We start from the raw sequence: 22,047 nt of genomic DNA, 5'->3' as shown, positions 1-22,047 counted from the left end.
GAATGCACAGTATGCCAAACTGAAAAGTTTTTATTGCTCATAAAAAGAAGAAGCAACAGCATCTTGTAAAAAACTTCTCCAAAGCCAACTTCACGCTTCTTAAGACAGAAGTGGCAAACTTCATGACACCCATGCTGACAGACAATAGAGGTACGACTGCTGAATCCTGTACAAATGCACTTTATAAGCACTTACCCAAGCGTATGGGTCGTGCAAATCCCTAACAGAACCAAGATGCTATCCTCCAAAAAAAGGAAGCCAATCTGGTGGTCCCCTGCCATAAACAAACTCTACAACAGAAGAAAGAAGCTGTTGCAAAAAAAGAGTAAAATCCCATGATTGGAGGAACTCTGTGGTCAGCCTCAGTAAGAAGCTGAGATCCCTCATAAAATCCTCCAAAGCTAGTTACAAAAACAAAATTGCCACTGATTCTAAAGACAACCACAAAGCATTCTATAGCTATGTCAAGAATCTCAATGGCAACACTCAGATCTGCTCTGAGTTACAGCACAATGGCACTAAATATACAGAACAAACTGATATTGCCAACATCTTGGCAGATAGGTTCATTGCTAACTTTACCCCTCTCTCACCCCCTAAAGGGCCCATCTCTATACTGGAAGAATGGAAAGTTCCTGTCATCACAGCTACACAGGTAAAAAACTCACTCTCCAATGCCAAGAGCACAGCATCCATGGGACCTGACAACATACCAGGCTGCGTTCTACATGAACTACAGAACGAACTGGCACCTCACCTAAGTACCATGTTCAATCATAGCCTCACCTCAGGCTTTGTGCCCACTGAATGGTGCACAGCAATGGTTATCCCACTCCACAAAGGGGGAGCCACCATGGACCCTGGGAACTACCACCCCATTAGCCTGACAAGCCTGGTCTGCAAGGCTATAGAACGTATCATCATGGAACTTATAAACAATGACATTGGTAATCTCCAAACTCTGGACCCCACCCAGTTTGGGTTTGTAAAAGGCAGATCATGTCTCCTAAACCTGATAGACTTCTTTGAAGTGGTCACCAACGCCGTAGATGAGGGTAAGGTGGTTCACACAGCCTATCTAGATCTCGCCAAGGCTTTCGACACCATCCCCCACTCTGGAATTATAGATAAACTCACTAAACTAGGTATAAATCCCTATGTCACAAGATGGGTTGCCAACGGGTTCACTGACAGAACCCACACTGTGAAAGTAGCAGACTCTAAATCCAACTTCAGACCAGTGACAAGTGGCATACCACAGGGTTCAGTCCTAGGTCCTCTCCTGTTTGGTATCTACTTCTCTGAAGTACAGGCTAACACAGAAGGTCTTTGGCTAACAAAGTTCACAGATGACTACAAACTAGGAGTCATAATCAAAACTCCTAACAATGTGGACATCCTACAAAAGGGCCTCACTGAGACAGATGCCTGGTGTCAAAGCCATGGCCTCAAGCTCAATACCAAAAAGTGCATTGTCATCCCTTTTGGTAAAAACTCTGTACCCATGAACTACCACATAGGCAGTAGTCTACTTAACACCAAAAGTGTGATAAGAGACCTTGGGACACAGGTAGACAGTAGTCTCTCCTTTGATAATCACATCGCCACAGTAGTCAGGAAATCCTTCTATGTGGCACACCTCATCACAAAAGGTTTCTCATCCAGGAAAAAAGAGGTCATTGTTCCCCTCTACTCATCACTCATTAGACCCATTATAGAGTACAATGTCCCTTTTGGTATGTACCTCACAAGACATCTACAACAACTGAAAAGGCCGCAGAAATACCTCACAAAGAGGATTACCAGCCTCAAACAGATGCCCTACGTAAACCGTCTCAAAAAACTCCAGCTTTACTCTGTCGCACATCACCTACTCAGAGGCGATCTCTGCCTAACATACAAAGCTATGTCAAACCCAGAGCTGTTGGACATGCTCCACTTAAAGAAATCCCAATCCCTCCGAGCTACTAGGGACTTAAACCTTGTCACCACAATAAACAGAACATGCTGGAGGGATAGATTCCTGTCCCAGAGACTTCCCATATTCTGGAACAAACTGTATCAAACAAAGCTCCTCATTAGCACTCTTCAAGAAAAATCTTGATGATTGGATGGGAGATAGGAAATTCACCCCGGGGATCACTTCTGTGGCTCTGCTTGACAGGGCCACAGGAAAATAATTTTCTTGGGTGGCAAAAGCCAGGATACCGTTTGGCTAGGCTTATATAGGCCCTATGGCCAATAGCCTAGTACCGACCTATGAACCTATAATAACATTCATTCCTCTATGAGCAATTAACAAACATAAGAAGTCTATCATAACCCTTTTCACATTTTTCCAGTTTCAGTCTGCCTAAGGAACTTCAAAATAATTCCTCTTTGTAGAATATTTCAGAGAACAAACACATTTTACTATCATGCCACAAGAAAGGAGAATAAACTAGTTGCCCAGCTTGTTTATAATACCAGTCTTAACCTCAGATTTTGTTAGGACACAATCAACATACTCATCAATGGTTGTTAACAGGTCTGCGTAGGTACTGAGGTAGCAATGTCTGACAGAATCTCTGCTCCAACACTAAATGAAAACCTCATCTTTAGGAATGGAATCCTGCCTAGTTTTCACATCTTTCAAAATAAATAAATAAAAACATTGCAGATTTTGTTTCATAAAGAAATATCTAATGCGCTTATTTTTCCAGAAGTTATGTTTCTCGCCTTTCCTAATTCCTTTAAGTTTTTTGTCCTCGCACCTGAAAGCTCCTATGATCAGAGCAGTACCCCAAGGCTCTCCCTTTTAATCTCTTAAAAGATCGCACAATAAAGGAGAATCTCATTTGAGGAAGAAGAAGAAGAATCAATCTTAAGGTCTGTGTTAATCTCAGAGCTCGACCTACTGGTTCGATCAGTTTAAAGCTATTCGGACATGTCTAAATTCCTTTAAGTTTTTAAAAAATGGTGTAATGCTACCACCCCTTCTTTCATTCCACACAATTATATACATCTTTCTTCATGTGACATCTGTCTGAGATTTTCTACAGTACTATTATTATCATCAGGGCCGACTTTATCCTGACAATACCTTTACAGAAATAAGTTTTGTAAGATTCCAGATGGAGTGTTGCTATTATTATTGTTATTATTATAAATGTGTGGAGGAATTATAGCATCGAATTGTGCCACCACTAATTATGCCTTTAATTTTTACAGAATTCTGATACTAAATTCTCATCATTAAATTATTTAATGTTTTGCTTCTGACGTTGTTTCTTTTTGTTGAATCCTTCCAACGTGTGCGCTCTTCCCATGCATTTTACTATGTGGATTACTCTCAATTCCAGATTCACTGGTGAAATAAAACCGATTTCACATTTACATCTGAGACTTACAGCTGATCGTGAAGCATTACACTGCATACATTTATAGTTTGCATTACACTGCACACATTTATAGTTTGCATTACAGTGCACACATTTATAGTTTGCATTACACTGCACACATTTATAGTTTGCATTACACTGCACACATTTATAGTTTGCATTACAGTGCACACATTTATAGTTTGCGTCACACCGCACACATTTATAGTTTGCATTATACTGCTCACATTTATAGTTTGCATTACAGTGCATACATTTATAGTTTGCATTTTTCAGTGTCTCAGCAGAATGCCTTATGCAAAATAACACACAAGAATTCTTAAAGGTTACTGAACCCCTGGATGACAAACTGACAGGCTATACAGCTTCTCTTGATCTTGCCAAGGCCTTTGATGCTATTCTACATGCTGGTATCACAGATAAAATCTACCAACTTAACATAAACACATAGGTAGTCCTCTGGATATCCAACTGGCTGTCCAAAGATGTACACACTGTTAAGGTACAAGGTACCTCCTCTAACCAGATGATGTAACAGGGTTTCACATGACTTTGTCCTTGGGCCTATTTGTTTTGATATTTACTTCACAAAAGTGAAAGCAGATGTTAAGGGACTGTGGCTTAGTCTGATGATGATGACCACATCTGGTGTGTCAGTCATAGACTCACATAAATGTCAAATGTACTATAGTTACCTTTGGGAAAGACATTTCTTCCAACTTTTACCACATTGTTGGTAGTCCTCTCAAAACAGATGCAATAATCTTGGAATTGGGTACTTACATTGGTAACAATCTTTCTACTGATCATCAGGTCAAGGCTGTGGTTAGGAAATCCTGCTACCTTGATGAACTGAATTGTATGGGTGTTCCATCTAGATCTCATGCACTCTCTATCCCATTTTACTCTTCTTATTGTGCCTTTCCTTGAATACATTGTCCCATTTGGAATGTAGCGCACAAGGCACCTTGACCAACCTGATAGACCTCAAATGTTTATGACCAAGAACATGTCTGCCTTATACTATCTAAGCGACTCTGAAAGATTAAATATTTTGTCCCTATACTCTGTCTTGTAAATACTCCTAAAGACTGAATTATGTTTAGCCTTTCAAGCACTGAAAGCCCCTCCCTTTTTCAACCACCTCCATCTTTGCAAAATCAACTGTCAGTCTAACATTCCTGCTAAAGGCCTCAACCTCCAGTACAAGATGAACAACACTCACTGGTGTGGTCAATTCATAACCTGTTGCAGTGATGACAAACCTTTTGGGCTGTGCATGTCAAATTTTCAGAAAATGCATATCTTGACTCTGCTGATGTGCCCCCCCCCCCCCCCCCCCACACACACACACACAGTATGTAAAGAAACAATTCTTTACATATTCATTTATTTAAAAAATACAGTCCAGTCATGTGTGCTACTATGTATTATAAAAGTAAAAGAAAAAAATAGTGACTTACAATAGAGAAAATGATATGAGCATTGATAATTGGGCTTAAAATAGTACACCAAGAAAATTACCCTACTTTTAATAGTAATTTTGAATTAATCTGAAAAAAATATGGAACACACTGCATTTGATTTGATTAACATCAATTAATGACTTGTTTTTGCTGAGATTTAATAGACATGTGCAGAGTCTCATATTTCATGTATTTTTGTTTATTCAGTTTCTTTGGTAACTCAGCTGTTGGTGAACGCTGGTGTGTCACCCAAAACTTTGTGGCATGTCACCTTTGACACATGTGTCATAGGTTCGCCATCACTGACCTATTGCATTTCCTGCCTTTGGAATAAACTTACTGCACCTGTCAAGCACACTTATACCCTGCTACTTTCAAAAATAGTCTTGATGATTAGATCGGAGACCATATATTCACTCCTGGTGTATGTGGAAATAATGTGTTTACAAGGGGTAATTGATATGCTAATAATATTAAGGGGTATCACAGTAATGTTTCTTGGAGATCCTTCAGATGTCAGCTTGGTATGAATCTAAGAAGGGTAAATGGATATACCACGTCACTGAATTACTTCTAGAAGGTTAAAGTAATATAATTTGTTTATTGAACTGCAACATTTTTTTTCACGTGGAAAGGTTGGATGATAACTGTAAATAGAAGGTTAAGAGCAGCCCCATTGCTATTAACTTAATATAAACATGATGCAGGCCATGGTGAAAAGACTTTTGGTTTTTCCCGGTTAGGGTTGCCATAGCGGAACTCCGGTCCACTCATGATTGGCAGTGGATTTTTACGGTGCCAAGTTGCCAGCCCGACACCCAATCTTCAACAAAGGCACGCCCATTCATGCTCGCACCTACCTGCATGTCTTTAATGTCACTCGACCATGGGGAGGACATGCAGACTCCACACAGAAGGCGCTCCAGCTGAGAATCAAACCGGAGAATCTCTTGCTGTGAGGTGACAACGCTAACCGCTGCACCACCACAGCTGCAAGACACAGGCCATGGTAATGTGTGCAAAATATTTGGGTTCTCCTTACTCACAGAGATCTAGCAGCCATAACTTATCCAAATGAAGGCCTTTCTTATATAATTGAATAGCCTTCCCACTGCAACAGTTTGTAATGCATTTAAAGTTTTAGTCTCCACTCTACAGTCCTAAAATGAAGCATTGCAAGTGTTTTAGACCTTTTCTCTGTTTAATGCTGATAGCTGTATATTTCTTCTTAAGCAAACAGCTGCTTTCTTTACCTTATCCATGGTATCAGCTGGATGGAGGTCTTTGCATCTTGTGCTAAAACTGAGAATAAATTATTTGTTCTGTTTGTGGATATTGTGAGTAGTTGGCAATTTCATTCAGTTAAGATTTCAAAATAAGTGCATGGGTATAAAAAATTATACCTAAGGCAAAAAAAGAGAGGGGTTGTGGTTGTGAATGTAATTTACTGTGCTATGTAGATACTGGAGTATAATCTGATAATGGCTTTTGAAGTTAAAAGTAGGACAGCTATTTTATGCAGCTTGGTAAAAGTTTCACCATAGGGTAATGTTGTTTTATGCAGTTTCTATTTTAAACATATAAATATTTTTTTCCTAAAATAAATTATTCTTACTTGATTGTCTGTGAGAAAAAATTATAATTGGTGCCTTTCAGTTTGTATGTTTATATAGCTGGGGCCCCATCATTTGGATGATGGTCATCAGGAGATTTGTTCATTTAGTGGAGTTAGGCAGGCTTATAACTATACAGTATAAACAGTTTACATAAAATGCCTGTCCTTGTGGCACACACACACTCAGGAAATGCACAGAAAGGAGCACATTCTAGACATGAAGACTCCAAGGTTAGCATAACAGTCTGTATCTCACATTTATTCTGACTAACCACCCCATACATAAATTTACATTTCATCAACTGCTAATCAGTTTTCAAGATATTTAATGTCTGTTGTGACATTAAAGGCATACAGATATTAAACATAACATACATGGTTTACAGAACAGAGTGCTGCTTACAATTTTCATTCCCAGTGGCCTAAGGGCACCACAGGCATAACTGGCTATAATATGCTGCAGTGTTTTCACTTCATTAGAAATTTTCAGGCATGTAGTCAGTACCTGGTATTTTAATGTTCTTACAGGATTTTACATGAAGCTCAACAATTTAAGTCTTGCCTGTACACATGAAATGGATTGCTATACCATAACTGAGATATTTCATCTTGAAATCCACTAAATAATGAAACATATTACCTATACATTTGTATTTTAATTTGATTTCATTTGTGTATAACTGTGTAGTTGATACTATTATTAATTCTTATTTGTTAGCAAAGTCTGTATATTATAAACTGATGTTCATGTTTTGACTATCGACCATGCTTATGTATGTATCTGTGTATGTAAGTGTATACATGCACATGTGCACGCATACACGTACTTGTGTATGTGTCTTTGTGTGTTTGTGGGTCTACGTGTATCTGTTTGGAAAAGAATCACTTTCAGTCCACTTGAAAGTTCTCTACAACTGGTTCTTGCAGTCATTTCATGCTGCCAAACAATTGCTACTGGCATTAATATAGGCTGACTTAGAAAACAACAATCTAATGAAGCCTGACTTGCAGCTGTTTCCACTAAGTTATTGCCCCTGGAAAGAAAAAAATCCTTAAGCAAAGCATTAAAGAAAATATTCATGTGAGTGAGAAGAGAGAGATTGTGTGTGTGTGTGTGTGTGTGTGTGTGTGTGTGTGTGTGTGTGTGTGTGTGTGTGTGCGTGTGTGCACGTGTGTGAGTGTGTGTGTGTGTAGTGTGTGTAGTGTGTGTTCTTGTATTCCATGTACTACCTATGTGCAGATTTGCTCAAACAATATTTGAGCAGCCCAGTAATTATGAGGACTAAAATAAATATTGCTTGGTGAAACACTTAGGTTCTTCTCCGTGGAACCAGCTCCCACTTTAAATAATGCTCTGAATTCTACAATATTTATACAGCTAATAGAAGAGCTTGTGCAACATTGTGCAGAGTATTAACTATCTCAGATAACTAGCTTATATACCTGTGATTTGTCAGAGTTCACTTATGAAGGTTACTTCTGATTTGTACATATTCATTCATGAGAGATATCATTTTGGAGTTCTGCACATCCATGGAGAAAGGAGAATAATTGGATTTGCAGGAAAAATAACTGTCAGGCATTCTTACTATAGTCTTGCCATCACATCCCTCTAGTCTTCCCTCTCTACTTTGCTTACCCCATAACAAATGAGCGTGCAGTGACTATAGCTTCTCTACTTAGATTTCAATGTCTGAGATGCTTAACACAAACATTAAACAAAAGTGAATCTTATCTATCCTTTTAGAAAGCTCTCTGAAACAATCCAGCAAAAACTACAAATGATTCATGCATATCCCTTTCCTAACTGCATAATCTGTATTTTGCTTTAGATTCTCCAATGCATAGTAAATACTTCTGATATTTATTCCTCCATCATATGGAACTTCAAATTACAACATCATATTAAAGTGTTGTTTCCAAAATGCTATATATGTGTAGCTCCCACTGTATTTCATTGTAGAACTAATAGACTGCAGTTTCCCATTATACCACAAGGTGAAGCTCCTTTTCAGGAATATAAAACACAATTTCGAAAGAGAAAGAGAGGAGACAGGAACACTAGCTGAAGAGGGAAGACTGAAAGACTAGCTGAAGGGAAAAGGGCCTTGCAGCATGACTGGATTTTTTTTCTTCTAGTGTTTTGGGACAGAGAAGTGAGGTAGCAGTTTGTGTCTGAAATCCTGAATGATGGTATTTTGTGGATTCAGGAGAGAAGTTCTGAAACCAGTAGTTCCATGCCTGCATATGATTCAGCAAGAAAAGGAGTTACCTTGGGCCTAGTGCAGAGACGCCATAGCCATAGATGACTACCAGAGTTCTGGTGGGTGATTTTCTATTTTTCTCGTCGGAGGATCTGTGGTGCCTGGTCACTGAGAAATTCTTGACGGAGTAGTGAGAGGCTTTTGGCCGTCATTTTTTTTATACTTTTATAAGATTTTGGATCCCCCCCATACGCGTTCTGGATTACAAATAGCTGGGATCCATATGAGCTCCAACCTTGGGCCCCATCATGCTGGCAGTAGGACTGTAAGTAGTCACTGGCCAGTGAACTGGGTACAATAGAGTGTCTCATAGTTCGTCTGTTTAGATTGATCTAGGGGATAGAGGGTGTTAGTACTGTTGCCTTAAAGACACTTTATTGCTAAATGACATTGCATTTTCTTATATTTGTATTGTTGCATTATAAATCTTTATTGTTCAGTGACATTGCACCAGAAGTTGCAGCTTCATTGCCCATAAATACTATAGGGCCTGAAGTTTTGAATGCTTTGGGAAGTGTTGTAGAAAAATGCTTACAGCCTACACAGCCATTCACTGGGTTTGGCTACCACAAATTGCATTTCTTTTCTGGCAAACAACCCACACCCCAGGGAGAGGAAGATTTTGAATCTTGGATGGATCAGGCTTCACACGCCCTAGAGGAGTGGGATATCCCACAATCTCAGAAGAAGCAGCAGATAGCTGAAAGTCTAAAGGGATTAGCAGCGGATACCATACGCAACCTAAGAATGAGTAAGCAAGATTGCATGTCCAGTGACTATTTAGGAGTACTGCAGGATGTTTTTGGAAGGACCAAGAGGGCTGCGGACCTAATGTATCAGTTTGAACATACATACCAAGAGGTTGGTGAGAAACTATTTGATTACATTAAGCGATTAGATAAAATGCTCTACCAGGGGTGGATCCTAAAGTAGCTGACCAAGTACGGATCAGACATATTTTACAAAGAGCTCAAGCTATGGACCCCATTATGTGGAAACTGAAGATGAGGAATAGGGAGGAGACTCTAACTTATTCTCAGTTGGTTAAAGAAGTGAGGGAAGAGGAAGCCCTGTTGGAAGGAAAATCTCACGGTTCAACAGCAATTAAAGCAGTGAGTGAACACAAGCAGGAGCCTATAGCCATGCTTACTACTCAAACAGGAGTCATGGCCCAGGGTATCCACGATGTAGAGGTGTCAAAGTTGCAGGTGCAGGTGTCTTCCCTAGCTGACGCCATAGCTCAGGTCACCAAGACAGTTGAAGAATTGCAAAAAGCCGTGGCAACTTTAGTTGAAGGGAGGAATACATCAGCTAGAACCTCCATGAAAGGACTCAGGGAGGAAACCAATCAGCCAATGTTCAGAGTTCCAACTGGATTTTGTTTTCATTGTGGGGATGCAGGGCATATAAAGCGACAGTGTCCTAATGCAGAGTACTTGAAAATAGTGAACAAACTATTATTGGCTAGTGCAATGCAGGGAAACCTCAACTCAGTAAAGGGGCCAGCTGAATGCCCAGTTACAAAGAGCTCCATAAACTATAACATCAAGAGACAGCATTCTGGATCTCCTTTCCACACTAACCCTTGTAATAGGGGAGAGAGACTACCTACTATGCACACTTCTAGCTCATCTGAGGTGAACAACTGAATTGAAAAGCCACCTCAGCAAAAATCTCAGCATCTGAGACCGCAAAGCATTACTAAGAAAGAGTCTTATCCGTGGAAATAGCGAGGTCACCTGGTGGTACCTCAACCTCATGCTGATTGCCATGCAACTGAACAACACCGGAAACAGAAACTATCCGATGGGCTATTGGGACTGACCCCTGTCGTGTCAGTAAAAATAGAAGGGGTATATAGTAAAGCACTGTTGGATACTGGTGCACAAATCACCATTCTGTACAGAGACATCTACCAAAAATACTTAGAGCATCTGCCACTTGAAAAGTTAGAAGATTTGGAGATCTGGGGGTTAAGTGACACGAAATTCCCTTATGATGGGTATGTCTCACTCAAGTTAAAATGTTCTGCTTCAGTTGTTGGATCAACAGAAGTCTTTGAAACTCTCGCTGTTGTGTGCCCCAGGCCAAAAGGAAAGGATTCTGCATCTATTTTAGTAGGAACAAATACTGACCTCGTCAGAAGAATGCTGACACCTCAGTTGACCCAGGAACACCCAACATTATATCCTCTCCTGAGACCAGCTTTTTGTGCCCTTCAAAGGGAGAAGGATAGTAAGAAAGATGAAACTGGTCATGTGTGGACCCTGTCTGGGAAATAGCATATAATTTATCCTGGTCAGGTCACCTGTTTGAGAGCCAAAGTGAGGATGTGTGGACAAACAGTTTCCTCTCATCTCATGATGGAAACGGATCCAGAAAGTGACTTGCCACCGGGGCTGGAACGAGTTCCAGAAGTTTGGCCTGCGGACAAGTTAAAGCATCCTTATGACACTTTGCCTGTGGAGGCTGAAGAATAAAGGAAGTACTCCCATTATCCTGTGTTCACAAGTGCTTTTGGGAAATGTTTATGCTGCCACTCCCTTACCTGCTTCTGTGTTGACAAGGAACGAGAACAGGGCCAACGTGTTGAAGCTGGAAGATATTGATGTAGGAGGTGGCCTCTTGCCCCCGAGTGGGTTACCAGAACTAAAGAGCTACTAATGAAGAAAAAAAATTGTTTTTCTACCATTGAACTGGATGTGGGCTGTGCAAAGAGTGCAGAACACTGAATAAGAGTGAAAGAGGACCTGCCTTTCAGGGAACATTCCAGAAGAGTAGCTCCAGGAGACCTGGAGGACTTAAGAAAACATTTGGAAGAACTTAAAGCCAGGGTCTATATGACGCTATCCAAGGGACTAAATAGTGAATGCTATTTAGTCGATCCAATACTGTCGAAATGGCAAAATAGCAAAGTCACGGAACATGAAATTTTTTCCCAGGGAAACAATTTGGTGGACCGTTTTCGGGACTTTGCCATTTCCTCCACTATAGTGTGATCTTGGAGTTGTTATATTTAAGTGGGGGGGGTGTGGGTGGCAAAGCCCCCCAGTTAAATTTGTGTTTAAGTTTATTTTTTTTTTACGGAGCAGCAAATTTTTTTCCTGGGGAAAAAATTTGCTGTTCCATTTGTACGATATTTTGTTGTTTTGATATTATTGGTACGATGAAATATCGTTCACTATTTGCATCATATGATAATATGATATAGACATTAAAGCCACAGGGATAATTCGTGAGTCAAGAAATCTATATGCCTCTCCCATTGTCGTTGTCAGGAAAAAGAATGGGTCAATTCTCATGTGTGTTGACTATTGTACTCTGAATCAGCGAACCATTCTGGAATACTAGCTGAAGGAGGGAAGACTGAAAGACTAGCTGAAGAGAAAAGGGCCTTGCAGCATGACTGGATTTTTTTTTTCTTCTAGTGATTTGGGACAGAGAAGTGAGGTAGCAGTTTGTGTCTGTCTCTTACTGAAATCCTGGATGATGGTATGTTGTGGATTCAGGAGAGAATTTATGAAACCAGTAGTTCCACACCTGGATATGATTCAGCAAGAAAAGGAGTTCTCTTGGGCCTAGTGCAGAGATGCCATAGATGAATACCAGAGTTCTGGTAGGTGATTTTCCATTTTTATCATCGGAGGAACTGCTGTGCCTGGTCACTGGGATATTCTCGACAGAGTGGTGAGAGGATGTTGGCCGTCATTTTTTTATACATTTAGGAGATTGTGGATTCCCCCCAAATGCTTTCTGGATTACAAATAGTTGGGATCCATATGAGCTCCAACCTTGGGCCCCATCATGCCAGCAGTAGGACTGTAAGTAGTAACTGGCCAGTGAACAGGGTACAATAGAGTGTCTCATAGTTGGTCTGTTTAGATTGATCTAGGGGATAGAGGGTGTTAGTACTGTTACCTTAAAGACACTTAATTGCTAAATGACATTGCATTTTCTCATATTTGCATTGTTGCATTATAACCTTTATTGTTCAGTGACATTGCATTTTGCTCGTGTTAGTACTGTTGCCATAAAGACTCTTTATTTGCTAAATGACATTGCATTTTCTCATATTTGTATTGTTGCGTTATAAAATCTTTATTGTTCAGTGACACTGCATTTTTCTCATGTTAGTACTGCTGCCTTCAAGAATCTTTACTGCTCAATGACATTGCATCTTCATATCTGTACTGTTGTATTATAACCCGTTTTTCCCTCAATGTCATTGCATTTCTTTCCATGTTTGTATTGCTGCATTATAAAACCAAACAAAAAGGAGATGGGGGCGAAAAAACTGTCACGAATAACCTCACACAAATTCACTCAGAAACTCCAATAGATTAGGGGGGCGTGGCCAAGGATGAACACAGGATAGCAGCAGATTTCTTCAGCTCCACCAACTTAACTGCACTGACAGGAAATAATTACTTTAAAAATCAACTAATGAAATAATTTTCTTTCTAAATACGTTTGGAATATCAGTTTCTTGAATAATATCTAAAAAAGAAAGAATATTTCAATAATTTTCCTGTCAGAAATCATCTTGGAAATTTCTCTTTCATCACCTCTGTTCAAAATGAGTTCCAGTAAGGCAAACAGTCAGGATTCCAGCATCAAGAAAGAGCTTCAGTCTCTGATATCTACTATTCAGCAACTAACAACCAAAATGGACAAACTGGATACTAAAATTGATAACTTCATAGAAAAAACTACAAAACAAATGGATTTGTTGCATCAAGACTTGCAACAACAGAAGGCTCCGATTACAGGCATAGAAGAGACTGTTAATGATATGGAGAATAGAATTCAGGAAGAAGAAATTAACATTGAGTTTTTGCTGAAGCAGAACACACACCTACAATCCAAACTTGATGACCTGGAAAACAGATCTAGATGCAATAATATTAGGATTTTTGGTACTGCCAGAAAATATAGAAGGTAACAATATTGCTTCCTTTTTAAATACTTGGCTTCCCAAAACTTTAGACTTGTCAGAAGCATTTTCTTTTGGTATTGAAAGAGCCAATAGGTCCTTATCTAATTTTAACTCTAACAAAAAGTATCCTAGATCAGTTATAGTAAGATTTTTATCATCTTATGACAAGGAGATGGTATTAAAATCTGCATGGGCTAAAGCACCTATTAAAATTAATGAGGCAACTGTGCTTTTTGACAATGACTATTCTTCCTTGGTAATAACTAAAAGAAAAGTTTTTTTGCCTTTAATAAGAGAGCTTAAGAAAGCACAGTTCAAAACTTACCTTTTATTTCCTGCCAAACTAAAACTCTTTTTACCTGATGGCCCTAGAATTTTTGAAGACTTGGACTCTGCTTTGCTGTATATTAAAAAAAATAAGATATTAGATAGAATAGAAGATATGGAATGGGCAAGTCCTTTGTTAAAGAGGATGGCAACAGGAACTTCTTGGAAGACTTCAGAGAAGCAAAAAAGACTAAAAAACAAATGACATGTTCTATATTTTTTTTCTTTCTTTCCTTCTCTCTTAATCTCTTCAAATACAGTTACTGCATCTCCAGAAAGCCACAAATATTTTAAAGATTTATTCAAAGTTATTTTTCTGTGTGCAAAGAACTGTTTTTGTTTCATAAATAGTCAAACTCTCTGAGGAACAAATAACATGCTATTAATCAACTTGTTTCTCTTTGTGATAAAGAGACCTAAGGTTAGTAATTTCATACATTTTCTTTCTCTTCTTGTTTTAAATAATGGCATTCTTTATAAACTATGCATTTAGTGAGGGGTGGGGGAGGACAAGGAGAGAAGTATGATGTAAAATATGGAAAAAGTGAAATAATAACTTATTAGTTCTTTAAAACTATATATGCTGTTTAAACACTGTTGCTAAATATTATATCATGACTTTATTGCTTATACATGATTACAAATAATATGTCATGATATAATTGCAAATAATTAGAACTAAAATAGTTGTAAGTAATATGTTTCATGTTTAACTTTATTAATACAAACAGCAAGTAATATTTCTTTGTAGATACTCTTTGTAGCTTCCTTTTTTCTTTCTCTCTCTCTCTCTCTCTCTTTCTTTTTTTTCTCTACTCTCTTCCTTTTCTTTTTTTTTCTCTCTCTCTTTCTCTCTTATAAGTACAGTTATATGCTTCTGATAATACTGATATATGTATATAATAAGATGTGTATGAGAAAATGAAATGGGGCATATAAAAATAAGTTATATAATATGTTAAATAACTGTAGGCTTGGTTTCACTGTCATAGAGACTGTAATGACTTGTAAAATACTTCGCAAAGGTTTTGCATTGTTTAGTTTCATTTGTATTACTAAATGAATGTCAGTCACTTGTATTTACTAAAATTCCCGCCAGAATGTTAAGGGAGACAATTTGGGATGTGGGTTACCTCGTGAATAGTGTCCTCGAGTTGTTTTAAAAGCTTCAACACTCAGAATACACGCAGAGAAGCTGAATGCAGTCATTTTGAACTTTGACCCCTGATTTCACACTGACACATCACAGATTCAAGAAGAACACTGTTCCAGGAAGTAGAACTGCTGTAAATGCGACTTTGTGATGAAAAACGAACTTTATGACATCTAAATGTGAGTTATTCTTTATAACAACTTACTTATTTAAGATGTAATTTATAAAATATGAAAGTTATAATGATTTTAAATGATTCAGTATGCCATAGTAAGCAAGTGAGATATTTTAGAAGGCATAGAAGGTAAAACACATATACACATGTTTTTGAAAGCTTACATGACTGCAGCATATTAATGTATATAAATACTTATGAGTTAAACATATATAATGTTATAAATCATTTGCCTTAACTAACTGACAAGCACAAGTATCATTATGTCTATATTTTAGAAGAAACTGTCATGTGACATATTTTAAAGCTGCAGTTCAGATATATAAAATACAGATGGCTTTCATCACAATGATTTATGTATAACTAGGAATTATCATTGCTGTGCAGTATGACTTGTAAACATATGTATGAGTATAAATATTTTATTTACTGGCAATAATAAGTATGAGAAGAAAGCTTTGGTGCAAGTTATTTAAAGTTTTTAAAACTGTTAACTGCATTTCTATGACAGAAAGTATGAATACCCTAATATATGTAATGTCTGAACCATTATAGCCTAAGTTATTTAATCCAAATGAACATAAGAACTTATTTTTACAAACTTTTTATAAACTAATATATAGATATGCTCCTTTTTTTTCTCTCTCTCTCTCTCTCTCTCTCTCTTCTCGGTTCCCATTATCAAGTTTATTAGAATGCTATTTTGATTATGAATGTATTTTACAAAATAGATGTACATAGTAATATGAGCTGTTTCTAAATGTTCTTATTTGTTTATATGAAGCTGATTTATAAATTGTTTAGCTTTGTCTTACTAGATAATCTAATTAAATGAGGTTACCTTTAGTTAATAATAGTTAGTATTGAATTGATATGGTGGCAGCTGAGGTACTGCTGCTTAGGATAGGGGGATAACTTGAGTGGTATGTGCTACTCAAAGTTGGAGTTCTTAACTCAGGCTGGGTGCAATGTTTAATCCTAATATTATTTTCACCTGTTTATTGTTGTTTGTATATAGTTCTGACATCCACAACACATTTTATAAACTTATTGTCACTACAAATAAAAGTGAAGCTTATACAAAATCCCATAAGATTTTCAATAAATACAGCTATAATTAATTGTTATTCTGATTATATGTTTTATATGTTTATAAAAGCTAAATGATTTCTCTAAAAGGAATTTCTTTAAACATTAATGGACTGAATAACCCATGTAAAAGGGCAAGTTTAATGAGATACATTAATTTGCATAGGGCCAACTTAGTATTCCTTCAAGAAACACATCTCCTGAAAAAGGATATTGATAAATTAGCCACTAATAAATATACAGTCTTGGTTAGTTCAGAATACACTCAGAAAAAAAGAGGAGTGGCTATTTTATGGAATAAAAGTATGCCCATACCTAAAACTATTAAGTCTTATAAAGATGATAAAGGAATGTTTTGTATGGTTACAATACAGATTAATGGAAAGACATATACATTAATCAATGTATATTGGATACCAGGAATTGGCATTAATACAGTGAAACACCATCTCAATAAGATCATATCATTTTCTATAGGAGATATTATTTTAGCAGGTGACTTTAATTGTATCCTACATGAAAAAGATACTACTACTACAGGAAAAAGGAAAATTACATCTAATGCAAAACATTTAAAGGAGTTTGTTAATTTATATCATTTGAATGATATTAATAATCAGATAGATTCAAAATCATTACCATACACTTTTTTCTAACAGATATAAAACTTATTCAAAAATAGATAGAGTCTTTATTTCTAACCAGATGGTTACAGACTTAATTAATTCTAAAATCATTTTGTGTCCTATATCAGATCATAATTCAATTGTCTTTGAGTTTATGATAAAAAGTACTTACTATGTTCAGATCAAAAGGATACCAGCATACTTAACTCAACTAAAAGACTATAAAGATTATATACTTTCAGAAGTGCAACATTTTTAGACTTAAACAATACACCTGAAGTCTCCATTGTTTATGTTTGGGATGCTTTAAAATCATATTTATATGGACAAAGTATCAGATGGTATAATAATAAAAGGAAATCCTGGGACAAGGAATTACTAGATATTCAAAGCAAATTAGACTCATACAAACATAATAATAAAGAAAATATTATGGACAAAAAGTCATTGAAGAAATAAATAAATTAAATGAGAAATACAAAGAAATTTTAACTCATAAAGTTAAAATAACATTAGAGAAATATAAGTTTTTGTCTTACTCAATAAGTCCCAAATACTTACATAGACTTAAAAATAAAACAAAAGGTTGAATAAACAAAATCATATCAAAGAAATTTTCTCTCCAAGGAAAAGAAGAATGTTTCTAGTTTACCAGAAATATTAGATGAATTTAGAAATCACTTTCACAAAATTAATCATAATAACATTAACATGGAGCCTAAAGATAAAATAAAGAAATTTATAACTACAAACATGAACAAAAAACTTAATAAACAACAGACTAAACTAATGGATAAAAATATTTCATATATACAGAGGTTATTACACAAACAAACAAGCTTAAATCAAACAAAGCACCAGGTAATGATGGTATTATACCAGAGATCTATAAAATTCTTCCCAAAAGTACTTACTCATTAATACATAAGGTTTTTATTTTGGCCCAAAATGAGTTAACAACTCCCCCCATCTTGGCAATACACATTTATTTCACCAATTTTAAAACCCAATAAAGACCCAACCAGATGCACTTCATATAGACCTATTTCATTACTTAATGTTGACTATAAAATGTTTATGAGTATTTTTGCTGATAGATTAAAGACAATCATCCCAGGCATTATAGATATAGACCAGACAGGCTTTATTGTAAATATAAATACTTTTGATAATATAAGGAGAACTTTAACGTTAATTGATTTTGCAAATAGGAAAAAGAAAGATTTAACACTTATTAGTCTCGATATAAGTTCAGCATTTGATTCAGTACGTTGGGACTACTTTTTTATCTTACTGAAGTGCACAAACATCTCAGATGCATTTGTAAATCTAATTGAACATCTATATAAAGGAGCATTGGCTTACATTAAGATAGGAACATATGTCTCACAAAAAATACCCATTTTAAAAGGTACAAAACAAGGGTGTCCACTGTCTCCACTATTATTTACTTTAATAATGGAGCCTTGGGCTAATTTGATCAGAAACAGTACTGATATAGAAGGATTTGATATAGATGAAAATACAATATCTAAAATTCAACTTTTTGCAGATGATGTTCTAATTACATCAGCTGGATCTAACTCTTCTATGCAGTCCTTATTTGATAAAATGATGGATTTTAAAAATATCTCTGGTTTAATATTCAATGAAGAAAAAACTAAAATATTACCAATATACACATGAAAAAATGTCCTCATTGATGATTTTAACAAATATATACCCAACTCAGGTCAGATAACTTACTTAGGTATAATATTAACTAAAGATATCAAATCTATTATACATAATAATTATAGTACCTGTCTTCTTAATATACAAAATCTTTTCAATAGCTGGAACAATATGTTTTTTACCATGGAAGAGAGACTCACAGTTATTAAAATGATAGTATTCCCTAAGATATTATACTTAATACAATCAATAATACTCCCACCTACAAAAATAATTATTAAGAAATTGAATTCGGGTTCAGGCACCTAGGCGGTGCGACAACCCACTGTGAGACAACTGGAGGTGGACAGATGGCAGTATGGAAGTTTAGCTGCAGTGACAAATGCCTGCAGACAATTCCCTGTGAAAAGAAAGAACCCCTGCACCCCTAACCACAGGTGTGAGACAAAAACCCCGTATGTGATCTACACACTACACCCCCTAGAAAACACCGTGTGCAACTAACACTGTAACATGTGCCTAGAATAGGATGCCAAGTGGGCATCAAAGTGGTACACTGAAACCTGTGTGCTGTGGGCAAAGCCTTTATTAATGCAAAATGTAAAGTAATGTGGGAAGTGCTTGGTGCATACTAAACCATGATATAATCATAACTTATAGAAATGTAGCACAGCACGGAGGAAATCCTGCACGTCACTATAGTCACACTTATGTTGCAAGATGTGTTTTAGATGACGCTCCCATACAACAATTGCCTTCCTTCGTGGTGTCACAGGCATCCCCCGCAACAGAGATTCTTGACGGGTATCTGTTAAGTTCTGCTCCTGTTGGATGTGGATGTCAAGGATGATTTGCTTATAGTCAGATGTGACCAATAAGGGGGTGACCACTGGTGTGGAGCATCTGTCTCCCATGTTGGTAATGACCAGGTCTGGGATATTGGAGCCCCTGGTGGGACAATGGACTAGTTGATCCAGGGCATTGGAATTTATAAATTCCAAGAACCGTTGGGAAAAGGAGTTGGTACCTGAGTTGTTGTAAGGGAGCGTCATCTAAAACACATCTTGCAACATAAGTGTGACTATAGTGACGTGCAGGATTTCCTCCGTGCTGTGGCACATTTCTATAAGTTATGATTATATCATGGTTTAGTATGCACCAAGCACTTCCCACATTACTTTACATTTTGCATTAATAAAGGCTTTGCCCACAGCACACAGGTTTCAGTGTACCACTTTGATGCCCACTTGGCATCCTATTCTAGGCACATGTTACAGTGTTAGTTGCACACGGTGTTTTCTAGGGGGTGTAGTGTGTAGATCACATACGGGGTTGTTGTCTCACACCTGTGGTTAGGGTGCAGGGGGTTCTTTTCTTTTCACAGGGAATTGTCTGCAGGCATTTGTCACTGCAGCTAAACTTCCATACTGCCATCTGTCCACCTCCAGTTGTCTCACAGTGGGTTGTCGCACCGCCTAGGTGCCTGAACCCATTGAATTCACTAATGTTAAATTTCTTATGGGCACCTAATAGACCTAGGATTGCATTAAAGAAACATACTAATAGCTGGTCTCAAGGGGGCATTTCATTTCCAGACTTTAATTTATATACTATCTCTTCTATTATAAAAGTTATTACTTTGTTAATAAATCAGTCATATGTTGCAAGATGGAAAGATTACTGGGAACTAATTAGCATTCACTTCATGAAAATCTCTTTAATACATAAAAATATTATTGTAAATAACCCCATGTTATGGTTACTAAAAGAATTTTGTACTTCATCCATTACACCAAAATATGTAGTTAGTTACCCATTAAACATTATTATCAGTTATCGTAATTTTATATTCATGCATCCTAAGTATAAGGAATGGAATTTTATTCTATTCCCTATAATGTATACACAAGGTATGCTTTTATCAACCACCTCTGAAAGAACTCTTTTAGTCACAGAGAATGATCTAAAGTATTGGTATCAGTTGCTGTCTGATAATAAAGTAAAAATTTAGACTTCTTAAAGCAAGAATTTGATTTGAGAGAAACATGTTGGTTAGAAATTCAGACTTTTAGACAACATCTTATTAATAAAATTGATTTAATGTCTTTAACAGTTAAAGAATCTGTTCCAATACTGATTGATTACTTGATATTAAATTTACAACATAGAGTTTCTGATAAAGGTAAGCTCTCATACATACATAAAATTATCAGAGAAGAAACTCATTACAGTTCAGCTACCTATTGGAATTATTTCATTTCCATTAATGGTGAATCACCAAAACAACAAGATAAACAATATATATTGGAATCTGCTTATAAAACTACTTCTTCCATTAATTGGAGACTTTTTACTTGGAAATTTTTACATAGATCCTTCTATACATCTTTAATGATGAATAAAATAAATAATAAAGACAACTTATGTAAAAGATGTAATGTAGAAATAAATGCTGATTGGGCACATATGTTTTATGACTGTATAAAATTGGAGGAATATTGGAAGTTAATCAATGATTTTTTGCAGGCCCTTTTCACAGATAATTTCATTGTTTCTAAATCACTTATATTATTTAACACACCTGTTCCTAAAAGTGTTAAAAAGTTAAACTTCCCTTATTATGGTCTATTCTAGCAGTGGCTAGAAAAATAATAACCAGAAATTGGATTTCAGATACCCTCCTTCATTTAATGAATTTAAAAATGTTATGACTGAAGTGTGTCATATGGAATTGATGACAATAAAATCAAGAACTACTAGAAAAACATCTTATTATATTATATGGGATACTTTACAAAACCTGTTAAAAAAATCTTAGTCTCAATAGCATGACATTATAGTTTAATCAATTGATTTGATTTGTAGTGGATGTCTTTGTAAATACTTTGGTTATTTTATTGAATGTTATAACTATTTCTATTTTAATTGCTTGTATAAAATTGTTATGATATTTATTTTGTATGTTAAAAACAATAAACTTGTTTTAAAAAAAAAAAAAGAAACTCCAATAGAGGGCCCGCACCATAAACAATTGAATATATGAAAAGTTAGTTTATTGTTTTGTTCAATAAAGTACGCCTACAAAAGAACCATAGACTAACGCAAATAACTTTGTACGTTTTCGACAAACCTCTTCCTCAGAATCAAAACATCAGTAACAATTAAGTAGTCATTTATATACTTTATCCAATTAATAATATAATTGTCTAACCAATGGAATGAAACTGATTAATCACATTCATTATAATCATGAGAGAAGTCAGGCACACTAGTATTAGTGTTTTAAATGCTTTCACTTTGTACATAAAAACAAGTTTATAACAAGTGTTTGAAAACGTGTAT

The sequence above is a fragment of the Protopterus annectens genome, chromosome 1.part2 (genome assembly GCF_019279795.1).
Source record: "Protopterus annectens isolate FY-2018-M chromosome 1.part2, PAN1.0, whole genome shotgun sequence".
In the NCBI taxonomy this organism is placed as follows: Eukaryota; Metazoa; Chordata; order Ceratodontiformes; family Protopteridae; genus Protopterus; species Protopterus annectens.
The sequence above is the reverse complement of the archived record's forward strand: the minus strand, read 5'-3'. Positions refer to the sequence as shown.